The 17,536-nt window shown below is 40.0% G+C and overlaps 1 pseudogene; it reads right to left on the bottom strand.

The window, feature by feature from the left end:
• Positions 1-16,068: 16,068 nt before the first annotated feature.
• LOC109394418 (60S ribosomal protein L28 pseudogene) lies at positions 16,069-16,477 on the bottom strand (annotated as a pseudogene).
• Positions 16,478-17,536: the final 1,059 nt, after the last annotated feature.

Below are 17,536 nucleotides of genomic sequence, written 5' to 3'. Positions count from 1 at the left end.
TGGGCAGGAAAAAAAGTGAAGAAGAAAGAAAAAAGGAGGCAGCGGCAACAGAGGCATCAGGTAGAATTTGCTTACATTTCATTAGCCAGGATTTTGTTCTGGAGCTAAACCTAGCTGCAGAAAGCCTGGCAAATATGGTCTAATTTTGCAGGGCACAGGACTGCATTGAAACTATTAGGTTTCTCTTAGTAAGAAAAAAGATGAGCCATCGTATTGAGTAGGCCACCTGCAGTGTCGGCCCCTTCTAGTTAGAAGCTGAAAAAAAATGAACTTTATCTAGATTTATCAATCAATCTGGATAAATCTGAAAAGCACAATCTGAATGGAAATTTAAGGAAAACAACAATATCTATGGTATGATACAGTGTATTTGATTTTAAAAAAGCCAAACACAAAATAATATTATCTGTTATCTATGGATACCTACATATGTATTCAAAATGCAAAAACATGTCTGGAAAGCTCTATAACTTGGGAGAATAAGTGAGAGGAATAAATCAGCACAGGCTAGAAAGGGGGTTTCAATTGTTTCGTTAAGGTGTGATTTCTAAGTAAAAGTTCTGAAATTAAATAAAACAATTATGGACACCTTTTATGAAATTATATATTTCAGAGTTTGTTTTTCAGTTATATGAATTGAGTCTCATCTTTAAGGTGTTGAGTTGCAATGGTTTTCTGTTTTCAGAATCTTTCTCTGTTCCAAACTTCTTAAATATAAGAGAATCAACCCTGAGGTGACAATCTAATTAAATTGATATAATCATTTTCCAAGAATGAGATTTGTCATTTAAAATCCATAATAAATATTTTGAAGAGAAAAAGAGTAAGAAAACATAAATAGAGATTTGCTTTTAGCAATCCATTAAAATATTTAATTCTGAATAAGAATGAAATAGTCCTTATGTTATTCAGTGCCCTCTGAACTCTGAAGTTCCTGTGGAGGAAATTACAAAGATGAAAACTAAATGGCATTTGATACAAGAATATAATTGGATATTTTTTTAGTAGTAATGTTGTATTATAAAACTGTTATGAAAATATGTTACACAGAAATGATAAAGTCTGTAAAACTCTTTTCTAATTCCTAAATCAAGTTTAAAGCTTAAAGTATTTACTACTGGAAGCAATACTGAGATGATAAAGGCCAGTGGAACTGATAAAAGCAAATATTTATGCTGAGAATTACCCTTATAACTTTTACCGTTTGTTTATACATTTATTCAGTACATTTTCATTAAACACCTTTTATTTATGAGGCTTTTGCCAAGTACTGGGAGTTCAGATATTACACAATTATTGCCCTGGCATTTAAGAACTGACTCTGCATGGTGAGCACACAATGCAACATATAGATGAGGTATTACAGAATCGTACACTTGAGGGCCGGCTGAATGGCGCGTTGGTTAAGAGTTCGCTTGGGATGCCAGTTCTGAGCAGCAGGTCCCCGGTTTGGATCCCACATGAGGGCCAGTGATGCTATGACCTCTACAGCTAAGATGGTGAACAACAGCTCGACCTGGAGCTGGGCTGCTGTGAGTCACCAGCGACGGCGTAGGCTGCAACCCCTGCTGCAGTGGGTTGCCATGGGCTACCGTGTGTAGCCAGCAGCCAGCATGAGTGGCCAGCAGCTGCAGTGAGCGGCCGTCCAGAAGCCGGTGATTGATCTGCCTCGCCCAGGAAGAGCGCAATGATGGTGCCAACTTGGGCCAGTGAAGCAACGTCCTCCACAACTAGACTGAAGAACCAAAGGTCAGCAACTTGTCTGTTGTCCTTCCCTGAGTCCCCAGTGCTGTTCACCTCCCCCAATTCCCCAATAAAATTAAAAACAAAACCTATGTAATTTTACTAACCAATGTCACCCCAATAAATTTAATTAAAAAAGAAGCTAATGGAAATACAGATGTGTAAAGAAACCCCAAAAATAAAAGCATGAAAAAAAGTGTTATTAAAAGAATCATGTTAAAGGAAATGTTATGACTGCCTTTGGAATGGGGAAGACAATTTAATGACTGACTCAGTCCAGATACCAGTGGGAAATGGATGGCACACCCCAAAACAGGACAATTTGAGGTCGGTTGTGTAAAGGACTGTTCCCAAAGTGTAGTCAGGGAATAAATCAACTACAAGGCATGGTGGGTATGTACCACCCCTAAGCTCAAAGGGAAGGTAAGGGAGAAATGGTCAATCTCCCACCTCAGACTACTTGCCAAGGCTCCCCAATGGTTGAATACAACCGGAAGTCATTGGGTCTGGCCATTCATAGGTGTTGTGGCATGCAGTGACCTTTCTGGGGAAAAAAACAGGTGAGGAAGGGTGGAATGGGTCTGGGACAAACAGTACCTGGCAGTATGGTTTTAGTTGGATTTAGACGAATAAATGCAGTGGGGGAGAAAGGGCAGGTGTGTGGCCAGCCTGGATTAGGAAATGGAGCAAAGGTGCAGAAGAATGAAAGAGGAACTTCTTTTTTAAAGTCAGTTCCCTATTGTTTATTTATTTATTTATTATTTATTTTTAAAGATTTTATTGGGGAGTTGGGGGAGGGGAACAGACAAGTTGCTGTCCTTTTGTTCTTCAGTCTAGTTGTGGAGAACGTCGCTTCGCTGGCCCATGTTGGTATTGTCATTGTGCTCTTCCCGTGTGAGGCAGATCGGTTGCCGGTCACTGGACGGCTACTCACAGTGGCTCTTGGCAGCTCACGCTGGCTGCGAGCCACTCACGGTAGCTTATGGGAGCCCACTGCACCTTCACTGCAGCCTACGCTGTCGCCGGTGACTCATGGCAGCCCAGCTCCAGGTCGAGCTGTTGTTCACCATCTTAGCTGTAGAGGGCGCAGTGTCACTGGCCCTCACGTGGGATCTGAACCAGAGCCCTGCTGCTCAGAGCTGGCATCCCAAGCGAACTCTTAACCAATGCGCCACTTGTCCGGCCCCCTATTGTTTATTTTTTTAAAATTTTATTTTTATATTATTTTCAGGTGTACAAAAACAACATACTGATTAGACATTTACACCCCTCACAAAGTGATCCCCTACCCCTCCAAGTCTACTACCCCTTGAAAGAGGAATTTTTGTTTCTGGGTTCAATGTGGGTGAAATTTAGGGAGTGTATTAGTGTATTGGAGGTATGTTAGTGACATTAGGGAAGACAGCCCCTCTTTTCCATTTTGGGTGAAATGAAATGTCATAACAAAATGGTCAAATTCCCTGAGTAATTATAAAATTTATAGCCTCTTTCTCAAAATATCCTTCTACATATCTAAAATATAATATCTAGGATTCCGAAGGAAACAATTATGTTATTGTTATATGTAACAATGTAACATAACAATTATGTTATGATAATACCTAAAAAATTGTGATGTAGTAAAATATGAGCTTCTTTATTAGTGTAGTAAATAGTATGTTCTTGTGGTAGGTCTATTAATTTATATCTCAATGTAATGATGTAATGATAAGCATAGAAAATATGTCATGACAACAATTGTAATGTTAAATGGCAATTTCTAGTAGTGACACAGTGGCAATTGAAGAATACGTTAAAATTCATCTCACTTAATGAGAATTGAGATGTTATTTTTCCTATCCAAGTTTAAAACTATGAGTGGTTCATGGACCTCACATTAAAAAACTTCTGTTTTAAAGCTCATTTACAATATTTTAAAACAAATCAAGTGAATGTTATAATCATTAAATTCACCAAATATAGGGTGAATGCATATCATATGCCAAACGTTGTCCCAAGGAAATACACAGTGAGGGAAATTTTTTTTTAAACACTTTCAGATTCTGTAGAAACAGGGGCCGGTCGAGTGGCTCGTTGGTTAAGAGTTGGCTTGGGAGTGTGAGCTCAGAGCAGCAGGGCTGCCAGTTCAGATCCCACATGGGCCAGTGATGCTGTGCTCTCTACAGCTAAAATGGTGAACAACAGTTCAACTTGGAGCTGGGCTGCCATGAGTTGCTGGCGACAGCGTAGGCTGCAGTGGGGCTGGTCGGCAGTGGGCATGTGCTTTTGTGAGCTGCTGTGAGCCGCCATGAGCAGCCGTCCAGTGGCTGGTGAGCAACTGCCTCTCCTGAGAAGAGCTCAGTGATAATATCAACATGGGCCAGTGAAGCGACGTTCTCCACAACTAGACTGAAGAACAAAAGGACAGCAACTTGTTTGTTCTCCTCCCCCAATTCTTCAATAAAATCTTTAAAAAAACAAAACAAAAAAAGAGATTCTGTAGAAACAGTCACAAAATATTAAAATGCAATAACTAAAGATTTCATCTACTACTTTGTGGAGATAATTCATAACACACAGTGATATTCGCGGAATGCTATACTGAGTTTAATTTAATAAAAATAAAATCCACGACTGCTAAATTGCTAAAATGAAAAACTGTAGCCTCTTTTAATGACAGAGCTTTAGCCAATTATAGTCATTGTTAATTCTTACAATTGGACGCATGTCATGCCTTGTTTCAGGGAATAGGCTGCAAAGATATTATCTCCCATTAAATGTTGCTACAGATGTACTACTTGAAAAAAACTTCTTGTTGAAGTAAAATGTAAACAAGGACAAGTGCGTCTAACCTGAACGTCTATAGCTCAATGAATGTTCACAAACTGAACATACCTGAATAACTAGCACCCTGATTAAGGAACAGAATATGAATGTACCCCACAAGCTCCCTCCCAGGCATATGCCCCACGCGGTGTCCTTGGAGTTCAACAGAATACATTTGTTTGACCTGCTCTTGTATTTTATGTCAATTGAATCACATGATGTGTACTCTTTTATACCTGGTTTCTTTCATTCAACGTCATGCTTGCGTGATCAATCCATATTGCTATGTACATCGCTGAACATTATCGATACTCATAGCTGCTGAAATTCCAGCGAGTGAATATACCGCAATTTATTTGTTCATGCTACACAATCTTCAATGTGTTGTATCACCACCAGTCCCTCTTTTTAGCCCTGTTGCTTTTCTTAGCTTTAAAGACTTCCAATGTATTTTGAACTGGAGACATGTGGACGGGATTAAGGCATAAATGGAAGAAACTAAGTTTCCCAGGGTAGGGGCGCTTGCCTCGTTTTATAACTGAGTGTGGTTCCCGAGCCCTGGAACAAGAGATAAATAACGAATAGCTAGCCAAACCTCCTCTTAATTATCGTCTGGGTGGTGTGTGTGCTGTGAGATCCTTTGTAGGGTGTGTCATTTCAGCTCCCTTGGCTTGTCATTGTTGGGATTTCCTACAGATTCTGGTAATGGTTTGGTGGTTTTTGTTGTTTTTTTTGGTCTCAGTTTCCAGGTTTCCTTTGAGTTCTCATGTCTTTCTGAGTCTTTGCAGGTATTGCTATGGCATATTATGAGATGTTGAGATGTGGACTGCTAACCAGACACCATTTATGCTGGCAAATTCACTTCTGTTTACTTTTTAGGATTCTCTTGAAAGAGGGTTGCATTCTTTAGCAAGATTTATTCTAACCTAAATTTATGCTGTTTAGTTCTGATTTTGGCAGCTCGAAAATCTCTCCTTGTACTTGCAGCTCTCTCACTATCAATTCTAATCAACCTGACACTTCCTTCCATGCCTGTATCTGTGTAATTACATTAATAGGAGGATGTCCTAGGGGGTTTCATCTATATTCTATCATGAAAGTGAAAAATCAGAATCTTGTAAGTCCCTATTTCTCATGAAACCACCTTCAAAGGATTGATCATATGCACATTTTCTTAGAGTTTATCAGCTTATAAAACACTGCTACAATGAAACTGATACTACCTTCACTTTGCAAAGCAATAATTAGCTTTCTTTCAAAAACATAACCCAATTCTTTCCAACTTATTTTAGATAAAAGGGAAGTATATTTAGCAAAGTGTATTTACAGTTGAAATGTAGAAAGATGTAGGTAATATTGAGCTTGAACATATGGCATGTAGCTTATTAAAAGCGAGCTTTGCACCAAATCCTTTAACCCCTATAGAAATATTCTCACATGGCAAGAGTTCAGGTTTAACCTCAAAACTACAGGTTTAGAATGTCTGTGGGTGGGAACTGGGAATCTGAATTGTTAATGACCTACCCCAGTCCCTGAGTTTCTGATACAATTTGAACTTTATCTCGTAGTTGAAAGAGCCAATTGGAGTATTATCATATGCAAAATAGGAATGGAGTATTTTTAATCTTGATCCAGGCAACATTGCTGAAACTCTACACTTTTATTATATAATAAGATAACAACACTTTTCCCCAGTAAGCAGACCTACTGAAGAGTTGCAAGAATTAGGAATAGCAAGAGAGGACTCTATTCCATTAGAGGAAATGAAATATCTGTCACAAAGTCCAAGCATTTTAAACAGGAAGAGAAATGCATCCACTGACATTTTTGTTTTTACTCAACTAAACTTTCATATTTATCAGAATTATTTATCTGTTTTTCCTTAGAATTTTATTTTTTTCTAGCTGAAATTGGACTGTAATATGGAACAGTGTGCTCTGGTGGAAGGTAAGGGAGGCAGCAAAACTAAATGTATTAACCAGAGAGCAGAGGAGTGACCCGTTTTGGTGCATCATAAATGAGAACCACTACATTCAAGGCATTTGGAGCTACATTGTTCAGGGCGAATGGCACTTTCTACTTTCCAGAAAAAATAACTCCATAACATCAAAGCAAAAATTGGTTTGCAAAGGATGGTCCAGAATAATAAAAAAAGTTGAAACGATGTTCAGGGCAATCTGGTAAGGATGTTTTCACTTGCCTTATTACAGTTGTGAAAAAAAAATCCTTCCTTAATAGCTTCTGTTAAGGCCTAGATCTAAAGAAAGAGAGAGAGAGAGAATAAAATGCTAAATAGAAGAAAGAATATATTTATGCAAAAGCAATGGGAGTTTTACTGCTTTTTTTTACACAAGATTAAAGGGTGTCATATGCCAGTGACCTACTTTGGGAAATCAGGTGGAACTGACTCAGATCGTAGATGTGCTTTGGAGGCCTGCGGTGGACTCTCAGCTGAATTCCTGTCAGTTTTTGACACCAAATGTCAGAAACAGAATTGCTTCAGGAACCTGGGGAAGACATGCCCCGGTGACTGTGAATGATGCTTTTGGACAATTAAGAAGCATGATGGAGGGCTGGCCGAGTGGCACATTGGTTAAGAGTTGGCTTGGGACACCAGCTCTGAGCAGCATGGTGCTGGTTCAAATCCCACATGAGGGCCAGTGACACTGCGCCCTCTACAGCTAAGACAGTGAACAACAGCTTGACCTGGAGCTGGGCTGCCGTGAGTTCACGGCGACGGTGTAGGCTGCAGCCCCTGCTGCAGTGGGCTGCCGTAAGATACTGCAAGTGGCTGGCAGCCGGCATGAGCGGTCGGGAGCTGGTGTGAGTTGGCGTGAGCTGCCGTGAGCGGCAGTCCAATGGCCAGCGACCGATCTGCCTTAGCCGGGAAGAGCGCAATGATAATACCAACATGGGCCAGTGAAGCACCATCTTCCACAACTAGACTGAAGAACCTAAGGACAGCAACTTGTCTGTTCCCCTTCCTCGATTCCCCAATGCTGTTCCCCATCCCCAATTCCCTAATAAAATCTTAAAAAAAAAAAAAGGAAAAAGAAACATGATGCATGATGGAGACTTTGCTGACAGGATTCTATGATGCACACAGTTGATAGAGATATCATAATGATAATAACCATTAGATATGAACTTGGTACCAGCCATTGGAATCATTGGTATACATTCTCACATTTAATCATTGCATTAGTCCTATTATGTATGTATTATTATTATTCCAACTTTACAGGTGAGGAGCTAAGATTTAAAGGGGCCAATGAACTTGCCCAAGATAATACAGATAGTTAAGTGATAGCATCAAGACTAGAGCATGTTTTTGAATTTTGAATCCTAACTTGTATGTGTTCCATTAGACCATTACTGAGTATGTATGCATATGTATATCAACATTTATATTTATCTCTATATCTATAGTTATGTGTTTGCATTTATAGTTATAAATAAGCATTACGAGAGACATAAGAGTTCAATAATCTTGAACTATCTGTGCGAGCCAACTGGCAGAAAGCAGAGCTTTCTTTCAGAAAAGTCAATATTCACAGTTAGGTTAAGAGAGACTACGGAAAACCGAAAGGAGTAAATTCAAAAAATTTAGCATTGAGCCTTCACACTATTTGCCTGAGTTACTTCAGTATTGGCATTAAAACAGAATGCAAACATTGTGAGGGCAAGAACTTGGTCCTTTTCTTTTTTTCTTTCTCTGCGCTCCTACTGCAGCAGTATATAGAACAATGCCTGTTACAAACAGATACTTTATATATAATTTTGAGTTAATAAGCAAATTCCATAAGCAGTTTCTCTCAGAGACCGGTCTCTTCAAGAGGGGTGAATGGAAGTGATTCTGACTTGATGCTTCAAAGGCGTGGGATTCCCTGAAGCCCAAGGATACTGACTTGAAGCTGTGTTCATTCCTAGTCTCTTTTAGTTCTTCATGACTAGGGCTTTGGTCAGGATTTATTCATTTTCCAAGTGAGATTCAAATGCAGTCTGACCTGGTCCTTACTTACAATAGCTGCTGGTGAAGGGTAGGAAGGCTTAAGCAGCTTGGGAATTGAGTATTTGAGCTGGAGTACTGGAGACACTATCATTTTTTTCCTCATTGCTTTAACTCATTATGAGTTGAAACTAAATTTGTAGAACATTTTATTATTTTTAGTAAATTAAGTCAGTGTCACAGAGCTGTCTGGCTTTGATTTTCATTCTTTCTTTTTTTTTTAAATAAATGCCTCTAGACCTCCAAAGAAAAAGAGACAAACAGACAATTGCATTGCAAGTTACTTAAAAACCAGTTCTCATCATTCAGAATGGCTATGTTAGAGAGCACTGGCACAGATTGTGAAAACAGAATACAAGGATTTGCTTGGTTAATAAATATTTTAAAAATATATAGCTTGCTATTATCAAGGATTGAAACATGTGGATGAGTTTTAAGACCTGATATGATTTTGCATCTATAAAAGTTTTTCTGAAACTGTCCTCATTTTATGTTTTCATTAAAAGGTATTTATTAAGACCATCAACATGTCAAGCAGTTTTTTAGTCTCTACAGAGGGTTGAAAAAGACAGAAGTCAGATCTCATTGTATCATTGTTGTGCAAAACGTGATCTCTCAGAATCACCTGGGGGACTTCCTCAAAATTTTAGATTCCTTGCTCTCACATTTCACAAATCCCAGAGAATACTGCAAGCTCTACCTTTAAAATATATTCATAATGTGGTCACATGTTGTCATCTCTACGCCGGCCACCCTGGTCCAAGCTGCCTTCATCTTGTACACTTGTTCTCCTGCGAACTCTTCTTAACGCTGCACTTGAGACAAGTCAAGTCATGTCAATCCTTTGTCCAAGACACTAAAGTCTCACCTCAGAGTGAAGCCAATGCCTGGACAATAGTTAAAATTACTGTTAAAAATCAGAGTAGCATTGTAGCTTCTTGTGTCACATTGGTGGGTCACCCTCAGTGACAGAAAACAATAAATTCACAGAAAAGGAAACACTGATGATTTTGGCTACAGTGGATTTTTTTTTTAAGATTTTTTTTATTGGGGAATTGGGGGGATGGGAATAGAGCTGGAGAATTGGGGGAAGGGGAACAGACAAGTTGCTGTCCTTTTGTTCTTCAGTCTAGTTGTGGAGGACATTGCTTCACTGGCCCAAGTTGGCACCATCATTGCGCTCTTCCCTGGCGAGGCAGATCAGTCGCCGGCTTCTGGACGGCCGCTCACTGCGGCTGCTGACTACATACGGTAGCCCATGGCAACCCACTGCAGCAGGGGCTGCAGCCTACGCCGTCGCCAGCGACTCATGACAGCCCAGCTCCAGGTTGAGCTGTTGTTCAGCATCTTAGCTGTAGAGGGCAGTGTCACTGGCCCTCATATGTGGGATCCGAACCAGGGCCCTCTGGTGTCCCAAGCCAGTTAACCATCGCGCCACTCGGCCAGCCCTGAAAAAATATTTCTGAAAAGTAATTATTTCTATTAATTCTGTGTACCATTGATCTACTTATAATCTATAATTAACATTTTCTATTGCTGAAAATTGATCAGTTATAACACGCATCTTATAAATTACAAAAAGGATACTGTACTTCTATTACATAAATTTTGGCATTCTCAAGTTCAAAATGATAACTCTGTGGCTTCTACTAGAACTTTCTGGCCCTCCTACCAGTCTTTGTTACACATTATTCATACACTATAAACTCGCTTCTAATGTATGCTGACTCCATTCAGACTTACACAGGGAAAAGTAAAGAGTTACATCCCAACATATTTTAATAATGTAATATCAAATGCATTCTCTTGAAAACAATGTGTTTATTTGAAAATTTGGTCTATTTGCAAATAGACCCTTTTGTTAAAAAAACAACAACAACAACACATAGTGACTTAGTTTTTGAATCTGAAGGAACTTAAGACAAAGTAATTACACTTTTCAGTTTTCAAGTTGTTGGTCAATCCTTAGAAAATAAAAGTGTTAGGAAAGATTGCACTTAACTTTGCCAGGATACATACACGGTGTCTGAAGTTTTGTAGGGCTTCTCAAAATTTCCCCCGTTTGTTTGAGCCTGGAATTCTTGATTTTGACACATCTTATGTAGAAGCTCAGATTAAAACTGAGATGATCTGACTGCAGCCCAGGGATAGGCATGGGGACAGAACCCACCCACTTGGCCTTCTCCATAGCAATTCCGATACTTCTTTTTCCACCTCTGTCTGAACCCCAGGGCTATGAGCAAACCAATTTCTAACCTATTGACATCCTCCACATGATGTTTGGCAGGAGACTAAATAGTAACTGCGTACTGTGACATCTAATGGCATCATTAAAATTGAACACTTGCTTTGTGTCAGGCACTGTCAGCAAGGTAGACATGACCAAGCCCTCATAAACTGTACAGTCTAGAGCAGAATGCAGAAAGCAGAGAGAGAGTGTTACAGAGAAAGTTACACTGCTCAAATGCCTGGTTAAGTTTTCAATGCCGAGTACGAGCTTCCAGAAAAGGAGAGAAAGAAGTGTCTCTGTGTTGTATGCCATTGTTATAATTTAGCACAATTCAGCAACATGAAATCAAATCATCTGGTAATTTGGTTAAAGGAATGGCTTTTATTATCTTCCAGTAATTAACTCAGCTAAGTCATTAGCCAAAGAAGTAAATGAAAATCCACAAACATACACACACAGCTCACATAATTTGCAGGTAGGAAATAGGGGCGTTCATATCTAGTTGGACCTTCACTTTGTATTACATGTGAATGTAATGTCAGGTATGTACATCAGGATGGAAATTTGGTTTAGAGTTTTGCTGAAAAAACCTTTTTGGAGAGGGGGTGGTGCTGGTTGCTGTAATAGGTTAGCCCCTTAAAAAAATAGCTTAGTGCATTATAAAAAAGCTATTTTTAATGATATAGGTGACTTTGCAAATTTTTTGATCTGCAGGAAGTTGGAGAGCAGACTTTCTTAAGCTAGAATTCAAGGCAATCCACAGATAATGAAAAGGAGTCCATATCACTTTGAAACTATATTCAGCATTTTGTGTATATAGGCATTTCCCCTCTGAGTTAAGAATCCATTTTTTTTCATTTTAATAGATTTTGAAATTTTAGAATAGTTTTAGATTTGCTGAAAATTTGTGAAGATAGTACAGAAAATTCCGTATTCCCCACTCCCAGTTTCTCATGTTATTAACATCTTACATGAGTATGGTCCGTTGATCACATCTAGTGAACCAACATTGATATATTATTATTAACTAAAGTCCATACTTCAATCACATTTCCTTAGTTTTTCCCTGATGTCTCTTTTCTGTTCCAGGATCCCATCCAGGATAGCACATTATTTAGTTGTCATGACTTAGGCTCCTCTTGGGCACCACAGTTTTTGGACTTTCCTTTTTTTTGAGGAGTACTGGTCAAGTATTTTGTAAAATGTACCTCAGTTGGGATTTGTCTGATATTTTTGTTGTGATTAGACTGGGAGGAGACCACAGAGGTAAAGTACTGTTTTCATAAAGATCCATTTTTAAAAGCAGATTTTCTAAAACTATTCTGAGATCTTTCCAGAAAATGTTAAGAAACATTGCATAGAGAAGACTTTGTTTCCGATGGGTGAGTGTTCTGATTCCATTTTTGGACCCACATTGTAGATTTTCATTAAATGTAACAAGCCTGTTTTTCCTTAGTTTTCCTTAAAAGAAGCCATTGATTACAATCAGCTTTTACTTAATTAGGAAGTTGAAAGCTTTAGCATTTACAATAAAAAAAAACCAAACCCTGCTATGGAAGAGTCTTACTGAGAGATACTCTGGATTATTAACTTTCCCCCAGTTTTGTTGTGGTAGAAGTGACAAATCAAAATTGCATATATTTAATGTGTACAATGTGATAATTTTTTTTTTAAGATTTTTATTGGGGAATTGGGGGGATGGGAACAGTGCTGGGGAATTGGGGAAAGGGGAACAGACAAGTTGCTGTCGTTTTGTTCTTCAATCTAGTTGTGGAGGATGTTGCTTCACTGGCCCAAGTTGGCACCATCATTGTGCTCTTCTCTGGCGAGGCAGATCAGTCGCCGGCTTCTGGACGGCCGCTCACTGCGGCTGCTGGCCGCTCACGCTGGCTGCTGGCTACACACGGTAGCCCATGGCAACCCACTGCCACAGGGACTGCAGCCCACGCCGTCGCCGGTGACTCAAGGCAGCCCAGCTCCAGGTTGAGCTGTTGTTCAGCATCTTAGCTGTAGAGGGCAGTGTCACTGGCCCTCATATGTGGGATCCGAACCGGGGCCCTCTGGCATCCCAAGCGAGTTCTTAACCATCGCGCCACTCGGCCGGCCCTACAATGTGATAATTTGATATTAGCTTTGATGGAACTCCTGGGTTGGAGAGAAGGATAAAAGAGGTCGCCTCTATAGTGAAGAAGGTTAGCATGGTGACATTCTAATACGGAGAGAATCCGGGGGACATCGGGCAAAAGGCCCCCTTGTTAAATTTGGATGGTTTCCCCGGTACCTTTTGTGTATGTGGGAATTCAGCTACTCGTTACCTATTTATAAATTCCTGCCATGTTAGCGCCCAAGAAAAAGATTTGCCTCATTTTCAACTCGCTAAATAATTCTTTATTGAAAAATTGAATTAGGACAAGGGAGATTTTATATCTGTCTTCGTTGCCTTAAAACATAGTTTATGCACATAAGTTATTTTGGAGATCGGGCACCCCTCTTATGAAGGAGAATGTTTATTTTGGAGGTGTATGCAAAGCATACATGAAGGGCAGGGTGCATGCGGTTCTCCAGAAGTTTTTGCAAATGTCAAAGAACGTGGCAGGTACTGCTCACCATCCCTCAGCTGTGATGATGCTGGGCCACCTCCCAAATGCCCATTTTCACATGTACAAGTCAAATGAGTTGCCCGAGCCAAGCTGTCTGCTGGTCCTTCCACTGACTGATGAACTTCTTTAAGAATCTATAATGAGTAATAGCGACCTAAATTTCAAAGATTACTTGAAACTACCTGAGCATAGTTTCTTTAAAAATTCCTGCCAGAGTCCAGTTTGAACAACCAGCCTGTCACAAACCAACCATGTGTATACCATTCGGTATAAAAGGAAGACCCATCTCCTAATTGAGAACCCAGGGACAGTCTCAAGGAGTGGCTTTTTCGCAGGATAGAGAGTTATCGATGTCTCTGATTTGGGTGGGTCTTGGGTAAGTCAGTTCATGTCCCACCTTCTGTTTCCCAGTCTCCCAAAGAAGGGGGAGAATGGCATGATCTCTATAGTGTTTTCTACTTCTGAGCTCTTGTTAGTTAGGTAAGTCTGATTTGAGGGGCACCAAGAATGGACCATGTAGAATAGCGGTTCTCAACCTTCCTAATGCCGCAACCCCTTAATACAGTCCCTCATGTTGTGGTGACCCCCAACCATCAAATTATTTTCGTTGTTACTCTATAACTGTAATTTTGCTACTGTTATGAATCGTAATGTAAGTATCTTTTAGTTTTCCGATGGTCTCAGGTGACCCCTGTGAAAGGGTTGTTCGACCCCCAAAGGAGTCGCGACCCACAGGTTGAGAGCTGCTGATGTAGAAGTTATTTGCTCATTGTGACAGGGGATAAATAGTAACCAGGTAACCTACTGCCAAATCACACCCCGGCACTCACTTAGTCTTCAGCAGCCAACCCAGGGCCTTCTCCCACACAGCGGGAACATGCTTCGCCCGAATACAAACATGGCTCTGAAGTATGAGGCCCTGAGCCTCATGGAGGCCATGGCAAAGAAGTGTCTAAACAGAGAATTGTAGAGTCTACACATGAAGCTGAGATATTCCAGACAGGTGGATAAAGAATATTTTCTGCAGCATATGATGGATTTGCCTGCCATTGTATGCACTGGGTTCACATCTCATGTTCTGTGATTCCAGCATATACAGACTTACACACATATGCATATATACGTGTATACACACACAGGCAATATAGAGTGCCACTGTCTGTCAACGACTGAATGATGGATGCATTTCTTTGTTCAGTAAAAATTTATTGAGCACCTCATATGCCTCAGATACTGTTCCAGCTGCTGGGAAGACAGCAGTGAACAAAAGAGACGTAAATATTTCCCCTTCTGGATATTATATATAATGTGTGGATGGGGCGGGGAGAAAAAAAACAAGCAACACGTTAACTATGATAAGCATAGGACAAAGTTTGTTACCCACTATGAAGGAAAATGAAAGAGGAGATCAGAAAAGGGGGCAGTGGATGGCGGGGGTGGGACTCTGCAGTGTTAAATCAGGGGAGGCCTCTTGAGATGGTGACATTTGAGCCAAGATGGGATGAATGTACAGGAGCAGTCCATGTTATCTGGGGAGGAAAATTATAGCAGAGGATACAGACAGACAAAAAGGTCAGGCCACACACCTAATGTGAGGACCTTGTCCTGATGCCTGGGGCACAGTCTAAGTGCTAAGGATAGTCAGGTGGATAAAGAAAAAGAGGGAAACAGGCTGGCTGTAAGAAGGAGTAGATATGACTTTGCTGAACCTTCAGATGAAAGCTCATGAGGACTATTGTCAGATCCTTTTTTTTTTTGAGTTAATAAAAATTTGGGTAAAATACACATACAAAAAAATAGACCATCTTAGCCATCTTATGTAAGTGTACAGTTTAGTAGGTTAAGTACATTCACATTGTTGTGCAACTGGTCTCCAGAAATCTTTTCATCTTGCAAATCTGAAACTCTGTACCCCTTAAATAACTCCCATTCCCCTTTTCTCTAAGTCTCTGACAATCACCCTTCTACTTTCTGACTCTGAATTTGATTGCTCTTAGGACCTTATATTAGTGGAATCCTACAATATTTGTCCTTTTGAGACCAGCTTATTTCAATCAGCATAATGTCCTCAAGATTCATCTATGTTATAGCATATGTCAGAATTTCCTTCCTTTTTAAGGCTGAGTAATGTTCCATTGTAAATATTTATCACATTTGTATATTCATTTATTAGTTGATGGACGCTTAGGTTGCTGCCACCTTTTAGCTATTGTGAAGAATGCTGCTATGAATATGGGTGTATACCTATCTCTTCAAGACCCTGCTTTCAGTTCTTTTGGGTATATGCCCCGATCATGTGGTAATGCTATTTTTAATTTTTTGAGAAGCCATTGTATTGTTTTGCACAGTGGCTCCACCATTTTTCATTTCCATCAATAAGCACTAGGGGTTCCAATTTCCCCAAATCCTTACTGACACTTGTTATTTTCCTTTTTTTTTTGGTAGTAGCCATCCTAATGTGTATAAGGTGATATCTAATGTGGTTTTGACTTACATTTCCTTAGTGATTAGTGATGTTGAGCATCTTTTCATGTGCTTGTTGGCCATTTGTCTGTCTTCTTTGGAAAAATGTCTATTCACGTCCTTTGCCCATTTTTTTTTTTTTGGAGAAAGTTGGCTGATGTTTTATACTTTATTGTTTTGGGGGGGAGGTGCTCAGGAGCTCTTGGTGGGGCGAGCCCTCTTCCTCTTCAGCGTCACGGGCTTCTGGCTCTGCGGATGGCAGCCATGCACAAGTCCGGGCGGTACTTATTCTTGCGGATCATGTGCCGGATGCTGCTGAGGGTGGCTCGGGCGTTCTTGTTGATGGTGGTCCGCACGTAGGAGGTGGCTGGCTTTCGCTGGCCGGATCTCCGCTTCATGACGACCACCACACCTTTGCCGTCGGCCGCTGGCTCCACGCCCACCGTCTTGCGGTGAATCAGCCCATTGTAGCGGAAAGAGTTGCGGGCCTTCAGATTATTGGGCTCAGTGCTGTATGTCTGCTTGTTCCTTTTGATCAGGAAGCTGGAGCAGTTGCGCACGACCATCCATTGTAGATGCGCGGACATGGCGACAGCTCCTCTCGTTGCTGTAGCAGTAGACGGAAAGAGCTGCCCATTTTTTAATTGGGTTGTTTGTGGTTCAGTTGTAGGAGTTCTTTATATATTATGGATGTTAACTCCTTATCAGATATACGATTTGGTAATATTTTTTCCCATTCTGTTAGCTGCCTTTTCACTCTATTGTTTGCATTTTTTGATGCATAGAAGTTTTAAATTTTGAAGTAGTTTAATTGATCTATTTTTACTTCGTTTCATATGCTTTTGGTGTCATATCCAAGAAATCATTGCCAAACTCAATGTCAAGAAGCTTTACCTCTATGTTTTCTACTAAGAGTTTTGTAGTTTTAGCTCTTACATTTAGGTCTTTGATCCGTTTTGAGTTAATTTTTGTTATTTAGTGTAAGGTAAGGGTCCAACTTCATTCTTTTTACCTGTGGTATCCAGTTTCCCCAACACCGTTTGTTGAAGGCTATTTTTTACCCATTGAATGGTCTTGGCATCCTTGTAGAAAATAATTTTGCCATATATGCAAGAGTTTATCTGGGACTTCCAGAACTTTTGATATTTAAAAATAAATCAGAAATTCAGAATTTTGTGTGTAATATTTTAAAGTATAAGAATATAAATGGAAAAAATTAAAATTACCACACTGCAGAGCAAAGGGAATTCATATGTGAGCCATTTTTTAGCCCATTGGGTACTAGCTTTTTTTTTGAAGAGAATGGAAATGGATGGATACAGGCACAAACATGCACACATACTTACATTACCACAAGTTTGTACTCTAGAAACAAATTTTCTTCTTTACTGCATTAATGATTAACTTTTTTTGTGGGGAAATATTATTATGAAAAAATGGGACATTTGGTTTTTAAAATTTTTTTATTATTATTATTTTTTATTGTGAAATACACACTTTAAAAAAAAAGATTTTTATTGGGGAATTGGGGGAAGGGGAACAGACAAATTGCTGTCCTTTTGTTCTTCACTCTAGTTGTGGAGGAGGTTGCTTCACTGGCCCAAGTTGGCACCATCCATTGTGCTCTTCCCGGGGGAGGCAGATCAGTCCCTGGCTTCTGGATGGCCACTCACACTGGCTGCTGGC

The sequence above is a fragment of the Hipposideros armiger genome, unplaced genomic scaffold, assembly GCF_001890085.2.
Source record: "Hipposideros armiger isolate ML-2016 unplaced genomic scaffold, ASM189008v1 scaffold_423, whole genome shotgun sequence".
NCBI lineage: Eukaryota > Metazoa > Chordata > Mammalia > Chiroptera > Hipposideridae > Hipposideros > Hipposideros armiger.
This window is presented reverse-complemented; position numbering and strand designations above follow the sequence as displayed.